A 21,990-nucleotide genomic window follows, 5' to 3' on the forward strand; every position below is an offset into this window, starting at 1 on the left:
AAATCCCGCTAATGTTGTGTTATAAAGTAAAGGGAAACAAAATATCTATTCTTCCTCCACCTCTCGCTTCTCTGCTTGGTGTTGCTGACGCTTAAGAGTTTGCCTCCCTCGCTCTGGTAACGTCACGTACGTGAAAAAAAAAAAAAAGCGAAGCTCCGAATACTGATTGAAGCTTCGAATAATAATTTTCCGAACGAGTATTCGAATATTCAAATAATTCGGGCCAGCCCTAGTTGTGGGTGTGTGTTAAAGCTCTCGGATTCGTGCGGTGTATGAGGCACGAGAGTTGCATCACCGTTTAACCTGGGCTCGCGTCTCGTGCAGAACAAGTTTGACCATCATGTCAAACTTGTTCTGCACTTTGGTTTGCTGCATTTAGACAGCGATTCTCTGCTAATGAACTAGCTACTTGTTGCTTGTTCTATTGCTGTCTGGGATTCAGAAATGTAAAATGGAAGTTTCCAATTATTACTTTTAATAAAGTGAACTTAAAACTTGTTTTGCATTCTTTGAAATGTTTTTTTTTTAAATGTTATTAACCTTAATTTGAAATATTAAGTTAACAACCCTGACTTACTTTTTGGAGTTTTGTAAAATAGAGGTTCTCAATTTAGATTCAGAAGAAGTGGGTTCACCTTTCAAATGCCACTGCTACTGCTGTAACGCTTTGATACAACGTCAGCGTTTTATAGTCTGATATTTTTTTACTCTGATAAGTTACGGCACATAGGCACCATGACTCATGAATCGTTTACGGTTTACTAGTGATGTTATGCTTTGCGTCGAAGCATCGGGGCGTGTGTCGAGTACCTCGGCTCCTCCCCCCAGCGAAGCTCCGCATCGAGTAGGATTCACATAGGCGGAATGACGTAGCGTGTGACGTTCAAGGCTTCATCTCGGGCTTTTCCGCGATATGGGTTCACAATTGGCACATTTATACAAAAAAAGACACTACCCAGTTCTTAGATCACTTGAAAGATCCCATGCCATTCTATTTTATGATGCTTTAATATAGGTATTAGTGGGCCACAAACACAGTATTCAAAGACGTCCCCGAAATTCAGCCGTGGTGCAGAGTTACAGTCACTCCGAAACAGTCGCACATTGAGCTTCCCCCAAACGCGCTGTTTCGGTGGGCGTGTCAAGGCAGGTCAAGGAGGGGGGTGGGGGGGTGGCCCTGAGCAGCTTGTAGCCACTACCATGCGCTCTGTATACGGTGGGCGTGTCAAGGCAGGTCAAGGGGGGGTGGGGGTGTGGCCCTGAGCAGCTTGTAGCCACTGACAGTACCATGCGCTCTGTTTACGGTGGATGCATCGCAATGGCTCGTAGAAACCCATATTATACATAGATATCTATATCATAATATATAATATATATTATCACGGCCAAAAGCTGTGTGAGCCTCCAGACGATAGGTTATTATGAAACGACCGCGTCTACTTCAGATTGATGTGGAAGAACCAGAGACGTCGGAGAACCCGACGAAGTCCTTTGTGATTCATTATATCGTCTGGACGCGCACACAGCTTTTGGCCGTGATAATATGTATTATTTGATATAGATATCTATGTATTATATGATATTATTTAGATATAGAGCAGAGCTCCAGGACTGTAACGCAAGTGTTGTACACTTCCTTGTTATTTGGATAACCGTTCTGCTGTTGGTGTGATGGCGCATAACACGTCGGACTCTCGTCTCTGGTATTTCTACAACGAGACTCGTAGTGGGGGTTATCTCAGCCATGGTTGAGAATGAATTGGGGGAAAGGAACTTTGGCTTTGACTCCCTGAAGTAGGCTACATGAACCACGACATGGAGGAGAAAGGGATTGTTGGCCGCGAATGTATCCCGCTTGAGCCCTGGATCCCGCCGCCTCGGCAGCGGTCAGCGCTAATCACCGCATCCTGAAGCCGAGGCGGTGGTCCATCGGCAGTGAGGCTCCGGCGGGAGACGACCGCGGTCAACAATCCCTTTCTCCTCCATGTCGTGGTTCATGACTTCAGGGAGTCAAAGCCAAAGTTCCTTTCCCCCAATTCATTCTCAACCATGGCTGAGATAACCCCCACTACGGGTCTAGTTGTAGAAATACCATAGACGAGAGTCCGACGTGTTATGCGCCATCACACCAACAGCAGAACGGTTATCCAAATAACAAGGAAGTGTACAACACTTGCGTTACAGTCCTGGAGCTCTATATCTAAATAATATCATATAATACATAGATATCTATATCAAATAATACATATTATCATGGCCAAAAGCTGTGTGCACGTCCAGAAGATATAATGAATCACAAATGACTTCGTCGGGTTCTCCGACGTCTCTGGTTCTTCCACTTCCACATCAATCTGTAGAAGACAGAACCGTGCGCTGCCTGCTGCCGGCGCGAGGCACCACCGCCCGGCTGCCCGCTGCCGGGCGGTGGTGCCTCGCGGCAACCGGCGGCAGGCAGCATGTCGCAGTTCATGTAGTTCGATGTCGTTCTGCCATTGCATTCAAAATTCTGTAACTAGCCTGTTACTACGAACTAAGCAACTACCGTACACGTATTAGCATTTAGCACTAGCTCAATCACGACTCCTTCAGAATTCTTGTGGGTGGTTACGAACCAACCAAGTGGGCAGGGCCATGAATAATAATTTGACAACGCTACGTCACAGTGTCACCTTATCCAGATCGACTAATTTCTTCTGCCTTTTTCCTTTCATTGCCTATTGCATTCAGCAGACAAACTGCATAGATTTCAAACTTACCACAGCTCACAAACTTATTCAGACCTATGTTATTTAACAAACAATAGGAAAAATGTGATTTTAATGGCATGGGCTCTTTAATGGCTACTTAATTAATCACACTCATTCTCAGTCATCAGGCAGTTCTATTATTACAATTATTCGTGGGCTACTGTAGTTGATAAGACATTCTATTTTGCCCGGGATGACTTAAAATCTTTGTCTGTGATTTGTTTTCTACCATGAGCTCGGGAGATATGAACAGCACACTCACGTATCACAGAAATGACTTTAATTCTCAATTGTTTTGATTTTGTACGAAGCAAACATCACATCATCACAGGAAACTCTTTCTTTCATCATAATTTCATTCACCACCAGCTATTAAATCTTCAACAAAATATGCAGATACTGTCAAAATCGGTTCCAGGGAGTATATAGGGATTATTAATGTTGTTTTTGATGGTGTTTTTTTCTGGAACGAGTATTCGAATATTCAAGAAAACACAAAAACCTACATTCAACCAGTGGGGTATGGCCCCTGACTCTCTGAGGAGGTAGGTACCTCCAGGTACCCCCTCCATGCCAGGGAGCCCTGAATTTATGTTTATTAACAGCTCCTCCACCGGGGTCAAGACAATTTGAGGGCCAGATCCAGTCTGCCGACTGTCGGCCTTTTCACGATTGGCTTAAAAAAATGGCTTATTTAAATTTATACCAATACGATGGTGGGAAAAGCTTACCAGTTTGTATGTTTTTTATACTTCATTTTTATAAGCTGACCGCTTGAAAGCAATCGGAGTACATATCTTTTTAGAACGAAGGGGTTATGTGGTAGGATCTTTAAGAATGCTTAACTGGGATATTTATATATTCATGGCTCAAATATTAAGGATCATGCTTTTGACGTGTAACTAACGCATTTACGCTGTCAGCGATCCGCTACCAGGCTTTGGTTCTCCGGGTTGCAGAGGTTTTAGCGTTCCCTTTTCTTGTGATAATGTCCTTCTCCTCGTCATAGCTCTCAAGGAGAACCTGGAGTTCCATTTCATTGAAATAAGCGGCCCGTTTCGCCATATCGATCAGGGTTTCCATGATCCATACAACACGTCTTTTTAGGTTTGTCGTGGACGCGCACAATCCTGTGTTAACCAACCCCGAGTTGATTGAACTAATGCATAACCGCTGCTGTGGAACCGAAAACTCTGGGTTGGTCGGCACAGGGTCAATCAACCTAGAGTTCAGCGTTAACTCAGTGTTTGTTAAACCTCTGTTCGTGGAACACCCCTCTGGTCTTCATTTCTCTTCACAATAGATTGGTTTATATACAGATGATTAAGGAAGGGAACTTCAACTTGGTTGCACTACACCGTTAGGTTGTCATTCAATGCGCATGGCTAAAGCAATGCGCAAGGAGGGATGTAGTGAAATTAAATCAAGGTGGATACCGTAAATCAAACATTTTAAAATAGAACTGTCATGCCAAGGTTGAAATCGGCTCAGAATAAGGAATGGGACACTCATACAAAAATTTAAAATCTGTGCAAGCACTAAATAGAATTGGTTAGATGAAGGAATGCAAATGAGGCATTATCAATTATAATACAAACATATTTAAAACACATACAATTTTCAGGTCCAATGTTTCCAGAAGCAAGATGAGTACCGTGTATCACTCTGACACAGCTAACTTTGCACGTAATGCTTACGGTTAGATTCATGCTTACACTTACATTTCAAGGGTCCCATAAGGGACTTCCATTCAAACAATTAAAAATATAATTAAAGGAAATATGGTTTTGAATAACTAACTGCTGTACATGAGTTTGTATTTCTACAATAGAAACACAAAGTTCCAGGGCCAGATGCAGACACACCCAGAGCCTACAAACTACGTCCGCCGAGCAAGGAGTAACAGTCACATGAGGAAATCAAATAACGGCAGGATTTGAATTGGTTTTTGTTTTGGTTGTCCACCTTTAGAAAAAGTATTGTTTGGATAAATTACATAAATCATAATCAGCAACAGTTCGTACAGTTTTCCACGAATAAGGTTAAAGGAATATATAGATATGGATATGTTATTGGCAGAGCAAGGAGGGGTGTATGCACTGATAGGCACAACATGTTGTACTTTTATCCCCAATAACACAGCTCCGGATGGGTTGGTGGCCAGGGCGCTGGCATGATTACAATCCCTCAGGTTTGTTACGTATTTTAAGAACATAAGCTGCCTCCACATAGCCTCTAGGAAGCAGATTCAAACACACAAGCTGTATTACCCTCACTTAACCACTAGGAAGCAGAACCAAACATATAAGCCGTAAATACTATACATAGCCACAAGGGGAGCAAGACCTTATTGAAGGCTGCTCCATCCACAGAAGGCAGCACCTTTAGATAGGTGAAGCACCTTTACATAAGCCACGCCCACTTCATATAGGCCACACCCACTTCACCCTATCAATCACGACAGAGAGGTTGGACCTCAGAAACTTCTAGCAGCGCACAGACTAAGGGTTATAGTTTTTGATCAGCTGGGAGTCGCTCAGCACGTGTTAAACACGCTTCCCCTCCTTTTGCTCCATAGTTACCATACCGAAATACTTTAACAAATAAAGTAAGTTAAAAGCGATCCGGATTGGACTACTTCATTTGAAGAATGCTGCAGGTTCGAATTGGCAGAGAACTCCGGCATTAATGACCCTTTCACAGGATGGATGGAGAATATATTTGGGAGGTGGAAAGGCATGATCCAGTCAGTGCCCGTCGCGGGAATAATGGCAGTAACCGTGTTAATTGTAGCCGGCTGCCGTTGTATTCCCTGCGCACGAGGGCTACTGCATCGGCTGATCACCACAGCAGTGGGCGCTACAGAAGCGCCAAGTGCCATTCAGGCTTACATGGGGATCAGATATGATCCGGTGAAAGTGGACGAGACATCACCTGAGGGGCCCGACCCTATCCAGCTGTAATATGTAGAATAGTCAACACCAGGGACGGCTAGTATGAATGGGCTAACAGGTCTAAGCCCTCCCTACCTTTTACAGTAGGGTGGGCTTAGAACCTAAAGGAGCAACAGCAAAAAAAAGTGACAGAAAAAACCAGGATATATGACATATCTTCGGTTTTTTCCTGTGAATGGGCTAAACGTATTCAGCCCAAGCGGAGTAGCGTAAGCTTCCATTCAATTTTGAATGACAGGTATGGTGACACGCCCCCTTCATATGCTTCCCATTCGGGCTAAAGTCATTCAGCCCAAGCACAGTAGCGTAAGCGGCCATTTTATTGTGATTGACAGGTGTCATGACACGCCCCCATTTGGGCTAATTTCATTTAGCCCAAGCGCAGTAGCGTAAGCTTCCATTGACGTTTGATTGACAGGTGCCCTGACACGCCCCCTTCATATGCTTCCCATTTGGGCTCAATTAGTTTAGCCCAAAGGCTGACCTAGCACAGTAGCTACAGTAGAGTGACCTTCGACCAATCACAGCACAGTAGCGCAAGTGCAGTATGGCGGGCGTTAGCAGGAAAATGAACGAAGTGGATTATTTACTTTCTAATCGGTTTTCTTGAATGTCTTTGGAGGAAAAATTGGAAGTGAAGAGATTGGGGACACATAAACCAAACGATGTACAGATTTACTATCAGGAGTGCAGTCAGAATATGGCCGGTAATAGTGCATTTGTAAGCGGGTCAACTACGTTTCGTATCGAAACATTAAAAAAGCTGTCTAAATAACCCAACATGACGTGACAAGTGTGTAGAGAAAGTGGCCCCTCTCCCAGCTGCATTTCAGCGACAGGCAGTAACAATAAGGTTCTCTAAGGAATCGGAAATGATCTAATTTAATGTTGCATACAACATTGCCAAAGAGGAGTTGCCATTTACTCAATTTAAATCCGAAATTATTCTCATGAAGAAAAATGGATTAAACATCAACCCGACGTATAGCAATGAGATGGCATATGCACAATTCATTGCAGTAATAGGCGACACCTTAAAGCAAAAGACAGCTGCGGACGTCGGAAACGCCACATAGGCCTACATGTCCTTCATGATTGACGGCGACACAGACGTCTCTACCAAAGAGTGTGTGATCGTCTACAGCCGCATTTTGCGCAAAGGGAGACCGGTCAACATTTTAATTGTGTAATACTTTAAGCACAAAAAAAGTTTTATTTTGCTTAAATAAAATGTTGGACTACCACCCTGTTCAGGCAAAAATTACGTGGCACGGATGGCATGCTTTAATGTTATAGACTCTCAAAATCTTGTGGAAACTGTGACACAACTAAAGCCATCCACCTGTTGCCTTGATACTATACCTACCAACCTCTTTAAGAATGTTTTCGACTGCCGAGCAGTAGACATATTGCAGATAGTTAACAACTCTCCAGTCAGGCAATTTCCCAAAAGCTTTGAAAACTGCAGTTATTAAACCCCTTTTAAAAAAGCGGAGCCTAGATGCCTCTATTATTAACAACTACAGACCAATATCAAATCTACCCTTCATAAGTAAAATCATTGAGAAAGTTGTCCTCCAGCAACTTAATCACTTCCTGGCATCAACTGGTTGCTATGACACCTTCCAATCAGGATTTCGACCCCTGCACAGCACTGAGACCGCCCTTATTAAAGTTGTAAACGACATCCGTCTTAACACAGACTCTGGCAAAACCTCAATGCTAATGCTACTTGACCTCAGTGCTGCATTCGACACTGTAGACCATACATTACTTCTGGAAAGGTTAGAAAACTGGGTGGGGCATTCAGGCACTGTCTTAAATTGGTTCAGGTCCTACCTACAAAATAGGAACTACTTTGTTTCCATTGGCGACTTTGTATCAGAATCAACCAAGGTGACATGTGGAGTCCCACAAGGTTCGATCTTAGGACCCTCTTTATTCAACATCTACATGCTCCCACTAGGGCAAATCATGCAAAATAACAATATTGACCATCATTGCTGATGACACGCAAATCTATGTATCGCTATCGTGGTAGAAATTAATGATTATATTCTATGGTAAACTGTGATTATTATGAGGTCTTTTATATCTAATAGTGGAAAACACACGGTGCCTAGGTGTCTGGGTTTAGAACAGATGGAGCCCCCCCCAAAAGGAGCAGGGCTATCTTTGCAGACCATTTGTTGTCTATTTTCTGACCATTCAGGTTAAAGTGGATTTATGACTGAATGGAGGCAGACACCTCAAGGAGAAGCTGTTCTGTTTGTGTGTATAAAAAGACGCCGCAGTTTGTGAACGGCGGTGACTCTGCAAACCCACTCAGGCTGTTGTCGTTGTTGTTTTTCTTCACGATAAAGTCTTTTTCAATTCTTGCTCCGGACCCCTCGATTTCTTTTACACTCTCTCTTAAATTAGTCTAAGTGTTTTAAATCTCGATTAATCTCCGACATAATTGGCGTCACGACCAGGAGGAAATAGGGACTCGTCAGCTGCCGGGCCAGAGGACGGGACGCGAACGGATCATACGACCAGAGCTCAAGGGTAAGTTGTCTTGCCATATATAGGATAGAGTCGTTTGATCTGTTCTTGCCCCGTCTGAACGCCGAGCAGCAGGTAAAGTGTCTCTTCGATCAAACAAACCAAAATTATAGATAAATGAGCGAGTGAGAGATACGGGGGCTCCGGGAGAGATTGACGTGCGCGCGCACATTGGCCATTCGCGCTCTGTGGTTCTAAATGACCAAGACGCTGTGTGGCTCCCTATTTTTGATACGAGTTGTTGTTATTTTAAGTTTTGAGGTTTTGGTCAAATAGACCTATTATAAAGTCCGGTGGCTGTATTCTAGAGGATCGAATTAGTGGGAAAGTTCCAATAGGACAGTAACAGGTCCGCAGGTCGATTGAAGTGCCTGTTGGATGTTTGAGAGTATCACAGAGAGTTGAGTTGGAATTCATTGCCGTTGATGAATTCATTTTTATTTTAGAGGTCTGCTTGGGATGTCGACTGGTGAATTTCTAGTTCCGATGTTGGCATTTTTGAGAAAGCAGATTCTCGCACTTTTGAATAGATAAGTTTCTTGTCTGTTGGAATTCATTGCCGTTGATGAATTCATTTTTATTTTAGAGGTTTGCTTGGGATGTCGACTGGTGAATTTCTAGTTCCGATGTTGGCATTTTTGAGAAAGCAGATTCTCGCACTTTTGAATAGATACGTTTCTTGTCTGTTGGAATACATTGCCGTTGATTAATTCATTTTTATTTTAGAGGTTTGCTTGGGATGTCGACTGGTGAATTTCTAGTTCCAATGTTGGCATTTTTGAGAAAGCAGATTCTCGCGCTTTTGAATAGATACGTTTCTTGATTGGAGTACCGTTTGAGTTGGTATTTTGAGGAGTCTCTTGTTTGTTCGTGATCTGGTCGAGTGTTTGTGTTCAGCCATTATTTTGAAGGAATAGACTAGTTGTGCGAAGCATCGTTTGTATGAGTTCAATGCCCTAAACGTGATTCAATTAAGCTGCAGATATTGGATCTGGAGGTGGGGCCAGTCTTTAATTCTGATCTTGGTGCTTTGTGGCAATCATTCTTGTTTGAAATTCTGGTTGAATCATTATTCATCCGACTGTTCATGTGTTAACCAAAAGGCCAGTTTCTACACTCGGTCAACCTTTTATTTGTAATTAATTACAAACAATTTGGACATTTTTCAATATAAGATAAAGAAATTGTATGAACCGGCTTATTGTCTGTATTTAAGTCGTGTTAGGATTAAGTTACCTCGGAGGTTTTTACGACCCGGTTCATTTTTTGTTGTTGATTCTGTCATAAATAAATTAGGTGGACAGAGAATAGTTAAATTTGTTTAAAGTAGTTGATAATCATAAATAAATTAGACGGATAGAGAATAGTTAATTTGTTGAAGTACTGAATAAATGTGTAAATCTTCTTTGACTTAAACATCGCGCTGACTCTAACTGCACGTGCACGAGCAAACACACAGGGGACGAGCAGGAGCCTGCAGGCCAGCCTTAAAGATAACAGTGAAGGGTGGGGGCCACATTCCAATCTTCGGGAGGGAGACGAGCGCTTGAGAAGAGTTCACATTTGTAGCTTAGAGATAGTAAAGTATAGAAAATAACTAGCAGAAAAAACTCAAATAAATTGTATTAATAAATAGTGTACTTCAGAATAGATAAATAAAGTAATAAAGTAATAATTAAAAATGGCACCAACAGCGGCAGAGATTTTGAGTAGAGACCGTCTATTGCTCATAGGTGAGATGAAAAAGATCTCTGAGAATTGGGAAGAAAGGACAGAAGCAGCAGGTACTATATGGCCCATGGGAGGGACTTTTGATCCAATAATGTATCGGGACATGGAGGTAGTGATAAGGAACTACATAGATAACAGAAGTGGAAAAACGGCCTCAGCAAAGAGGGACAGGGAAAAGTTAGTACTAGCTTTGTTCTTAGAGGAAGGAGAGAGATGGCGAACATTACAGAGAGTGGCGGGAGAAATAATAGCTAATAACAACAAGGCTCAACCATTGCCTCTGAAGGTTGAGCCACCGCTGCACAAACTAGTATCACTGCACCCATTGCTAAAAGGCAACGTAGAATCAAAAGGGGAAGTCACACTAGATGAAGGAGATAATAAATGTAACACACAAGGGAGGGTCAGTGGGGACCCAGGCACAGAGGTGTCTGGCTGCAGTACATCAATACAAAGCCCCCTGGTACTCCAGTCACGGGGGAAACTAAGGAGAGCACGAAGGGGAAAAAAGGCACCCGACACCCTCCCCGGTAATTATCCTATTCTAGTCAAAGGACAACAGGTCCATTTTCAACCGTGGGGTTTACAGGACTTAGAGGGAGTCATTTCTAAACTCCCTAACATAATAAACGGGGCGTCCAAATGGATTAGAACATTTGAGGAGCTCACAGTGGGAAAGCTAATTGCAGTGGGGGACCTGTAAGCTCTGTTGGCAAGAGTGTTGGGGTTATCCAAGATGGAGTTTGTACTAAGGAATGGAGGGTTGGATATACTGGATGGAAAGTATGATGAGACTACACTTGATCATTACAGAGGGGCGATGTGGGCCACACTCAGGAGGGAGTTCCCGGTCCGCATGGATCCTAAAAACATGAGAGGTCTCCCCATTGGTGACACAGAGAACCCTGCATCCTACCTGCAGGCCCAAGTAGACAGATGGCGCATGGAGACGGATGAGGATCCTGAGATTCATCCGGTGTTCTCTGTTTTGTTTAGAAACTCTGTGATAGAGACACTTCCCAGCCAAATGAAAGCCAAGCTAGAGGATGTGGTTGGACTGTTTACATCAGGATCTCATAAAGATTTTAATGACCATTTAGTTCATGCAGTGGTTGAATATCGTCAGAATAAACAAAGAATACAGGAACAAAGCAAGGAGGTTCAGAGGAAGCTATATCAGCTTCAGCTGGAAGATCTCACAAGGAAGGAAAGAGATAAGAAGAGACAGGCAGGTGTTTTAGAACCAGCTGCTGTAATATCGCAAGTCGCCCAGCAGGGCGCACTTCAAAACCAATATCCACGATTGGCATTTTCTCTCCCAGTACAACAGCCTCAGAGCCAACTGTCACCTACTCCACCTGTTACACATGTACACATCCATAATTATGGGAACCCCACAAATAAAAATAGACAGAACCAGCAACAGGGGTCCCAAGTGTTGGGAAAAATAACCTGCTGAGTACATCACATGTACATTATAAATATAGCTAACTCCTACCCTAGCCTGATGAGCACATCACATAGACACATTACAATATAGTCAACTCTTGCTCTAACCCAACGAACACAAACATGATAATATATAGTCAGGTCAAGGCCGGAGCTGAAGGCCCCATCTCCCAGGCAGGCAGATGGTGGACACTCAGACAATGCACCAGTCATCCTCAAGAACGGGAGAGCCACATTAATTTATCACACAGGAGACATTTTGAGAGCTCTTCCCCGTTAGGAGGAACCAAAAGATACCCCTGCCCACACCAGGGGCCTGAGAGCCACATTAAATTATCACACACGAGACATTTCAGGGGGGCACTCCCCGTTTTAATTTATCACACCGGAGACACGAGGAACTCTCCCCCGTTACGAAGCTCTCTCAGGGCCTGGGAGCCAAGACCAAGCAAAACACACAGAACCACACACCTCAAACGCACACACCTCATCGAGAGGAGGATACAGCATAAAAACTGTACCACACAGGGACTCTTCACCCTTCTTCTGAAGCAGACCTTCCACGGAGGCGAAGCTCCGGACGAACCATCAGCGCTGATTAGGGACTTAGACATATTCGATTTCTCACGCTTTATGACTCTGTATAACCGTTGCCACTTTACTTAATAAATCCAAGGTCCTCGTGCCGATAGACTTTATTACCTCTCCGTCTCATTTTATCTGGTCCAGTAGCTAGACAGACCGTTTTTCCCCACACTTACCACATTGAATAATATTTGTATATTTATTTTTGACTTGGCCCCATGTTCGTAGGAGCGTGCTGGCACCACATCTAGGGGGGTAAATGGCACGATGATAGCTACATGATATTCTTTAGACAATAAGCAGAATCTTTTCACTTACGAATTAACACGGTCGGCTATTTTTTGCCAGCACCCTAGCCATATTATGGGCAACGGTGTTCCCCTTGGCTGTGATTTGAACTTTGAATTCCTCGTAGGAGTTCATAATAATACACTGCTCGCCTTGGGTGAAATACACCGCTCTCGCTCGATACATTTTTCATAAGGGTGAGTCAAATGACGCGATAAACGCCCCTTTTGTGTGAACGTGCATTGAACCTAAAGTGGAAAACCTGGTTAAACTAATTTAATCTAAAGCTAGCGTCGTGGTACAATTTAACTCTGATTGCGAGTTGCGTCTCTGTCAAGCCAGGCTTTCCCAAGGAAGCATGGGTATGTTCAGCGAGGTTCGGGGTATACCCCCCAGGTCTCTAATTTTTTGCCAATTTCTATGTTACCTGCACTCTCAAAAGTTTTTGAGAAAACTGTTGCTAAACAACCTTGTTGATTACTTTTAAAAATAAACATCTAGATGAGGGGAATGTAGTGGTGGCCATCCCTGTTTGGACACCCCTGCCTTAGCCCATAAGGCGAAACCTAGGCGTCATAACCTACAATGCATGAAATAGAACGATTGTAGGCGTAGCTGTCAACCCCCATATGCCTGGTCAAATGTGCCCGCGTGCGCTCCAAGTCCGCACTTTTCACTTCACAGTGTAGCTTTGCACGTTTGAGGAACAATGCCTTCTCCTCCCATAAAATGTTTTTTTGGATGTGAGGGAAACTTATTTAATTTATTTTGTTTTCCGAAAGACCCAAGCAGTGGCGTTTCTACATTAGGGGCAGGTGGGGCAGTGCCCCACCAGACCCACGAGATGGCGCTGTTGAGCAGAAGGCTCAATCCATTCCTACTTCGTGGCAAACTATATATATATATATTTTTATATGCAAAGTAGCGTACATATTTGTGTGAATAAACTTGACTCACAAGCATTATTGCCTTGTTTTGGAGTAATTTGATTTGTGTGTTCTACTGCCTGTGTGCTTGCTTGAATGAACGTTATGTCTATATTTCCGTTTCCTGTTTCCGGAGGGGCAAAGACCCACGCTGCCCCACCGTTACCATAGAAACACCAATGAGCGCGAACCACACCGGCCAAAGTTAACATTGAGGCTAGGGGCAATTTCAAATTTGCCCCTAGACGTTAACTGCGTAATCTACGTATTCTACGTAATGTAGACTGGGATAATGCGAAACCCGCGAGAACTCTACCCCGAGACTAAGCAAAAAAAACATACAGTGAGAGTGAGATCAGGAGTTACAGGAGACTTACAGAAGAGTTCGCTATTGGTAGATTTTACACAATTTTGAAAGAGTCTTTTAATTGATGAATAACAATGAATAACGTAGATTATTTGCTGAGGGTGCAATTCAGCACATTACCGCAGGAAGAAAAACTAGAAATAAAACGTTTGGGACCACACAGACCAGACGACTTCATTCTGAACCAGCCTGGTGAGAAAACGAACCGAAATTTCAAGATGGAGTGGTTTGAAAGAAAGACATGGCTAACTGCGAGCACAACAAAAAGAGCACTGTTTTGCTTTCCATGCCTTCTTTTTGGAAATACCACTAACGCAGACTCAGTTTGGACCACTGATGGCTTTAAAGACCTGAAGCATCTGGCGGAAAGAACGGTAAAGCATGAAAGTAGCAAAGCTCATATCAATTGCGCCATCAAATTGGGACTATTGGGACGGGTCAACATCATGGCACAGCTGGACAGTGCTTATCAGCGGAGCATTGTTTTACTTTAATGCTATATTATAGTGCGTACCATGTTGGCGCTCTGAGATTCTTTGGAACGAATAGTGCGTTTTATTATTATTATTATTATAGGCAACATCTTTGTGTCGTACTGAGCGCTAAAGCATGTGAAATGTATTTGAAATAGGATGTCTGCTCCCTGCTGGCACTCAAAATGCAGCCCATAGTATACCTGACTGGTCTATATACGTAGGCCTACTGTTTTAATAATCAGCTACCTCTATTTTTGTGACGTAATATGACGTCATATAAATTTGCCCCACCAGAAATTTCAGGCTAAAATCGCCACTGGACCCAAGTACCAGGCAAAAGTGGGTAGATCTGCTGATTCCCGGCCAACAACTGAATAATCTGCGGGTTTGTCAACAGCACTTCCTACCGGACTCTTTCACAAACCTATGCCAATGCACGGTTGGATTAGCAAGCAAGCTGGTGCTCACTGATGGCTCTGTTCCAACAATCCTCAGCCGTGTTGAAGAGTCAGAAGCTCAAGTTGTAAGTAACATTTTATCAACTGTCCGACTTGTGTTTATTATGTGTCATTATTCGGATAAAAGTGTCCGTGGATAGACTACATATAGACTACAAGTAGCTACATTTGTCTGCTGTGCACCGTGATTATACACTGATTTTTTTAACCGTGTTTTTACCAAATAAATAAAATAGACAGGAGTGTTGTGGTCCGTCTCAATATGTGACTTACCCCCAAATGTGTCACCAGCATGCATGCTAATTACAAGCTATTCAGGCCCCGTTTACACGAAGGGAAAACGCAGATATTTTCACACGGTTTGGCGTCTCATTTACACGAAAACGACGTTTTTGTCACAGAAAACGATCATTTCTAAAAACTCCGGCCAAAGTGGAGATTTCTGAAAACGCCGGTTACGTGTTGTCGTATCAATGGGTAGAAACGGGGTTTTAGGTTCTGAAACGTCACATTATGCGCCAGGAAATGCTTAACGTCATATGAGCGCCCTATGTTTACAGTTTGTTTGTTACAGGAAGACGCTCGTGTTATTCGTTGTTGTTGATTGTGAGGATTCTGATTGGCTTGCATGGATTTATCCTTCTCCCTACACTAGGGTGACCAGATTTGAGTTTGTAAAAAAGAGGACACTTCGTCGCGGGGGGGGGGTGTAGTGTATAGCATGCCGAACCATGACCATGTGAATGCATACAAATGTCACAAATGAAATGACAATATGAACATCTATTTATTGAACTTTAACAAAATTGCAAAGTGCAAATGTAAAACAAATCTTTTTTGTGGCATTTAAATGTGTCAATAATGATAACAAATAAAACATTCTAAATAATAAATTCTTTATATGGCCACATTAAATTAAGAAAATTAGAAACTTTTCAGTCCTCCTCATATATTAAAGCAATAATGATACAATATTCAAATATAACAAATACAATATTCTAAATAATAAATTACTTTTTTTTTTTTCTTTAGTTCGTCCGTGAACTTACATTTACGTTTAGGCATGGCTGCAGATGTAATGTGCTGTTGTAAACAGAGTGGAAGCGGCAAGGTGCTCAATGTTGCCAGATTGGAAATGGCAAAGTAACGTACCAAAGGCCCAAAATGGTCGTATTTGGAGGATAATTATCGTGGCTCTGGCAACCCTGAGATCGGTCGCCCAATGACAGACTCTCTCTACAGTCAGCTCGCGCAAGAAGGTGGAACGTAAGGGAGATACCATTTCCAGAACTTGGAAGGCCGTAATAACCATAGACATATACAATGGTAATAACTAGTAGGTTATGTGAAAGACCCAGAAACACAAATATGCGACGAGGCAAAAAAAATAAAAATAATAATAATAACAATAATATATATTTTTTTTTTTGCGACGAGGCAAAATACCGGACGTTTTTGGAATCCCTGCCGGACGCATTTTTTAGGTCTCGAAAAGAGGACACGTCCGGGAAAAAGAGGACGTCTGGTCACCCTACCTACACTGCCGCCCACAGGTTTGGCATAGTTATAATGTCCCAACGGCGTATTTATCCGTTTTGATGTAAACGACAACTTTTTTGAAAACGATGTTGTGTGCACAATGTTATTTTTGAAAACGGAGGGGGGGAAATATTTGTTTCTATAAATACCCTGCTACGTATAAACGTGGCCTCAGTGTATGTAGTATGCTAATTGAACACAATGGAGCTGATAGAGGAGAGTAATTCCAGCCTCCAAAGACTTAACCTGCATGCATGTGTGCATGCAAAATACTAATTGTCATCAAACTTGCTTGAGAATCCCGGCGGGCGCGACGCTAAAACAACTTCCACAGGCCACACACGTCTGAGGTAAGTAGAACCCATTGTCTTAAAGATTAGATCTGCAATAGGATTAGTTATAAGAACATTTAGGTGTAAGTTTGTTTTAGCCACCGTCCGGTCGTGCTGCTCCAGAGGCCTAGACCTCGACTTAAAAAGCATAACAAAACGTGTAGATGAACGGTTGCAGAGAACTCTGAAGGCCCTCCCTCCCCCCTTCTTTCATGCCCCACACTTGAGTTGTTTTGAGTACTCGCCGTTAACGATCGTTCTTGGTACTGGTTGAGAGGTGAAGTCCTCCACTATCGGTCTCTGTATAGATCGGGCCAAAATAGTATATTAACGAGAGTTATCTTTCACTTCTCCAATTCTTCTGACCTTTCCTGAGGCCGGCACGGTCTGTGTACATAAGCAGTAGCTCCATAGCGGACGATCGGAGTGGATACTATCTTATCTGCTGATCAGCTAATACCACCCTAGACTGTATGCTTACATTTTACATTCAAGTCTGTTGGTATTTTGTTATTAAAGACGATGAATTATTAAGGCACCAGTACCCCCTGACCCCCTACGCTCGTAAAGTCCCCACCACCCCCCCTCCAGGCCCCCTACACCCGAGAACCCCCCCCACCCCACCTCTCCCCCCTCCCTCCGCACCCCCCTCGTAATCTACCCCTCTAACGCCTCCCTCCCCTTGAACCCCTTTCATCTCCCTCTTCAGATCCCGTCCAACACCCCCCTCCGCACCCCCTTCGTGAATCTACTTTCAAACACTCTCTTCCCCTCACTTCTTTATTAATATTGCTGAAAAAAGAAGGCCACTCGCCTTTCTATTGTTAGTTAAATTGAAGTTATTTTCTTGTTGTTCTTTCTTCCCCTTGCTCCCTCCCACCCCAAACACCTGGTCACGTGTTGGGACCAGAATGTAAATTTAGTATATTTGAGGGTCTGTGTGTGTCTACGTGCTGAAATACGGGGAGCCAGTCCCTTGTTAATATCGGCAGAACACGCAAGTATTTGTGTAGGTTGTAATCACTGTTTTTTGATTCACCAACATTAATAGTTTAAACGATCTGTAAATGTTTACATTTGTACTAAATTTCTTTCTCTTCAGGCCTTGGCAACCCGAGCAGTGACGGACGCCCGGCATTCATCATTTTAATTGTTTACATTACTAAAAATATTCTCTTTTCTCTTCAGGAAGTGGAAACACAAGCACTGCAGGTTGCCCAACATCAACATTTTACTTCTGTGCATTGATCTTAATATTCTCTCTCTCTCTCTTCAGGAAATGGCAGTATGTGCAGTAACGAATGCCTAACACTCACAGACATAATGTTTTTCAAGGTTGCTTGGCCCTTCTGTCTGTTTTCATGCGTTTTGTTTATCAAAACAGGAGTGCAATAGACATTCGTTGTGTCATGCACATTGATATTAGAGAACCAGGATGGTTCAAATAGACCCGGGGTTCAACTGCTAAAATAATATGTTTAATTAATAAATGATGCACATGGTTTTAACCGGTGCACAAGGCGGGAGTTAGCTGAAATGCTGTAGTTCAATTACAATAACATTTGTTTCAACCGATAACTTCTGAATTTTTCTTTTAGGTTCAGTTTTTGTTTTGTTTATAGAATATCACCATATATTTAATACCCAGATGTGCATAATTGCAGTAAGTTTGGATGACTCTTTATTCTACCTAGTTTAGACGGTTTTGATTGACCTAGCTCAAAATTCACCAGGTGTCAGACGTAGGATTGTGGCACTCCTTGGGAGCCCCCGAGCCACACGTCAACTGCACCAGGTGTCAGACGTAGGATTGTGGCACTCCTTGGGAGCCTCCGAGCTGCACCTCAAACGACTAATCGTTCCTGCGGGTTCTGGAGTGGTGATGGTGGAGCTCATAGGGAGGCTCCGGGAGAGTTGGCAATCACGGGCTCACACGGGGAGTGGTGACGGTGGAGCTCATGGGGAGGCTCCAGGAGAGTTGGCAATCACGGGCTCACACGGGGAGAAATCAAGTAAGTCAGGATTACAAGGTTGAATTAATGTATCCAGTGGCGGTGCCAGAAATAATTTGTTGCAGTTGCTTAACAGTTGCTGTATGAATTCAAGAGGTTGCTGGTCAAAAAAAAAAAACCTTGATCAAAACACCTGAATTTGGCAGAGGCACGGCCGGGAAGACATTTTCGGCACGGGTTGGGGTGGTTGCGGTCCCGTACGAGGCAAGTTTACAGTACAGTAACAACACAGACTAATCTCACCACTGTGATTGATCGTATCATTTGACAGTTCAACGTGCGCTATCTTTCTCCCTCTCCCTCACACACGCACAGATATAAAGACGTAAAGACATAGAACAATAATAAAATAAAAAAATAAGTACACATTCACTGCTAGTCCAGGTGGCACTGCGGCCACACGACATATAACAAACAACATAGTTCTCTCAATCAACAGCCCGTCAGCAGTCCCCCAACTACAAGGTTAGCTGTCCTGTCAATAGTGGTGAATTGCACATCTCAGACCCACCGTCGCCACGGTACATTCCAAAGCATTCACATTAGTTGCGCGATACGTCTCAAATGTAGGCCTATGTGGAACATTAATACAATAGTTGCTATTATTGTTGATACTATTATACTTCATAATACTTCTATTAAGGGCGGATCATACCAGGCTACGATAAACCCATCCTTTGGCATGAGCCAAACCTAGAATCTAGTTCTACTTCAAAACAAAATCACATGGGACCCAAGTCAATATGCTGCGACGGGCAAACTTAATAACCAAACGGCCTACCTTAAATCGATGTCTTGATCACAGGACGTCTTGCAATATTCCACTTTAATCCATACGGTTTAACACACCAACATTGCTAGCAAGCATGTGCTAACATTGTATTGCTAATTCAGAACTGTGTAGGCTACAATATTTTCTTCCGTTTCTTGACCTCAGCATAACCCCCCTCCGAACAACTGCCAAGTCCAACACAAGTCTGGCTATTAACGAGCCCATCCTCAGCCTCGCCATCGCGAGTCGTGTTTGAACTTGATTTCTTTCGAAATAGTAAAAACTTGTCCATATTTTTTAAGCGCCAACGAGCCGGCAACGAACATCTCTGACTGATAATCTCGCCGCGAAATGTGCGAAAATTTGAAATGTTATTTATTTTTCGTAAGACTATGCTATTAATGAAATTATTGTTTCATGTGCATAAAATAATAATTAATATTGTACATAATGCTTGGGATAGTTTGTGTTAATTGTGTGTATGTTTTTTTTTTTAAATCTGTTCATGTCACTTACAGAGTGTGCGCATGCCCAACGCTCGGGAACTGGGCACGGTGAGGGGGAGGGGAGGAGAGGAGAATCCCAGGCTGACTCGTGTTGATTTGAACGACAGTCCAGTCACGGCCCTGAAATGTTGACGCTACTCACTGATTATGCACTTAATCTGGTGATTCATATGACAGGAATGGTCGGTATGGTGACGGGTACCGCATTCGGCCATAGGTTTAGTTGAACTTATTGAATACAATTTTACGGAAAATGGCATTATTTCAAATATGTTGTTTGAGTTTGACAAAAAATCAGGGGTTGCTCTGGGGTTTCTGAGTAATTGCTTGGAGTTGCTATAGCAACGGCAAGCAACCGTTTGGCGCCGCCCCTGAATGTATCGATTTGATGTTGACCAACAAAAACTAGATATTTATAATAATAAATACTGTTCAAGTAATGGTATAGTTAGGTCTGGGACCTGCATAGCTAAAAAATAAGTAAAGATAAAACTGGGTTTTACTTTACTTCACTTTGCTAAGACATATGCACGTTTGATGTGGTATGCAAAAGGTAGCGCAATAGGATGTTGTGCAGAGAATAAGGCGTATGCACGTTTGATGTGGTATGCGATGTACATAGGAGTGAATCAAAGTGTGGACAACATCAAATGCGAGCAATAGGTAGAATAAATGAAGATTAGGTCATCCAATATACATAGTTAGTGTAGGACAATCGGGTAGCATGATGAAGGTAACTGTTATCATGAGATACGGTTAACACAGAAGTGATATTGAACATGCAAATTTTAACATTGTTATTTCCCTTTTACATCTTTTTGGTTATAGATAAGGAATGGATTAGCGATACATCTGCTGGGAAGGGAACCTATATGCTAGGGTTCTCAATTTAGATTCAGAAGTAGTGGGCTCACCTTTCAAATGCCACTGCTGCTGCTGTAACGCTTTGATACAACGTCAGCGTTTCATAGTATGATATTTTTTTTATTCTGATAAGTTGCGACACATAGGTATACTGACTCATGTATCGTTTACGGTTTAGTGCATTTCAGAACAGTGTGGTCTCAAGACGGCTGCATAGACCCACCAATATCGACCTTTGGTTTTGTATACTGGTTTTCATTTCTCTTCACAATAGATTGGTTTATATACAGATGATTAAGGAAAGGAACTTCAACTTGGTTGCACTGCGGCGTTGTTAGGTTTGGTTGTCATTCAATGCGCATGGCTGAAGCAATGCGCAAGGAGAGATGTAGTGTGAAATTAAATCAAATTAGATACTGTAAAACAATTACATTTAGAATTAAAGGAAAGAAAATTTGAACAACTAATTGCTGTACATGAGTTTGTATTTCTTTTTTTTTGCGTGTGGGACAATATCGTGTCTGTAAACAGAATAGGTTAGATGCTAGCTAGAGCGTAATGGCTACCTTTGAGCTAGAAGAGTTCATCAATATTAAATATATTTGAAGTATAATTGAAGGTTGCCTAGTAACGGGGACGCTGGCGAGTCTAACGCTGCTCTGTCTGCTTGTTTTTATTCAGTATTTTTATTGTTTTTCGTGAATGCTTTGAACATTTTGTTGATTTTTTTTTGTCTAGTGGATTGGCTAGGTTTTCTAGTTGTATGTGGTGGCTTTTCCCTGTTGGCCGTTCGCCAGTTTTCTTTTTTGTGTGTTTTTGTGCGTTGAGCCGTGCAGTTGGTGGACGCTGGCGTGTTGTGGTCGCCGTTGCTCGCCGGGTCTCGCCGAGTCTGCCCTCGTTTGGATACATTTTTGATACACTTGGACTTCTGCTGCGGGACCCATCGCCGTGGCCTGATCGAGGGGCTCGCCTGTTGGGATTCCTGTGGCTCCTCTTCGCATTCTGTGGCTGGATAGCCACCATGGATGAATCTCTGCCGCTTCGTTACTCGGCAACGGAGTTGTTACGTCTCCGGCTGCGCTGTCACCTGCCCGGACCTGCGCCTGAGGCTCTCCACCTTCACCCGGACATCACCTTCCAGCCCCGCGAGATACATCCATCGAGGGTCCCGCTGGATTAGGAGTACACGCAGAAACTTTTGACTCTTAGCAGGAAACCGGTGGATTGCTTACTCCGGGTAGGAAATGAGTCCTTAGCCCAAGTGAAGGAGTTCAAGTACCTCGGGGTCTTGTTCGCGAGTGAGGGTACTATGGAGCGTGAGATTGGCCGGAGAATCGGAGCAGCGGGGGCGGTATTGCGTTCGCTTTACCGCACCGTTGTAACGAAAAGAGAGCTGAGCCGCAAGGCAAAGCTCTCGATCTACCGGTCGATCTTCGTTCC

This window comes from Gadus chalcogrammus, chromosome 8 (genome assembly GCF_026213295.1).
Source record: "Gadus chalcogrammus isolate NIFS_2021 chromosome 8, NIFS_Gcha_1.0, whole genome shotgun sequence".
NCBI lineage: Eukaryota > Metazoa > Chordata > Actinopteri > Gadiformes > Gadidae > Gadus > Gadus chalcogrammus.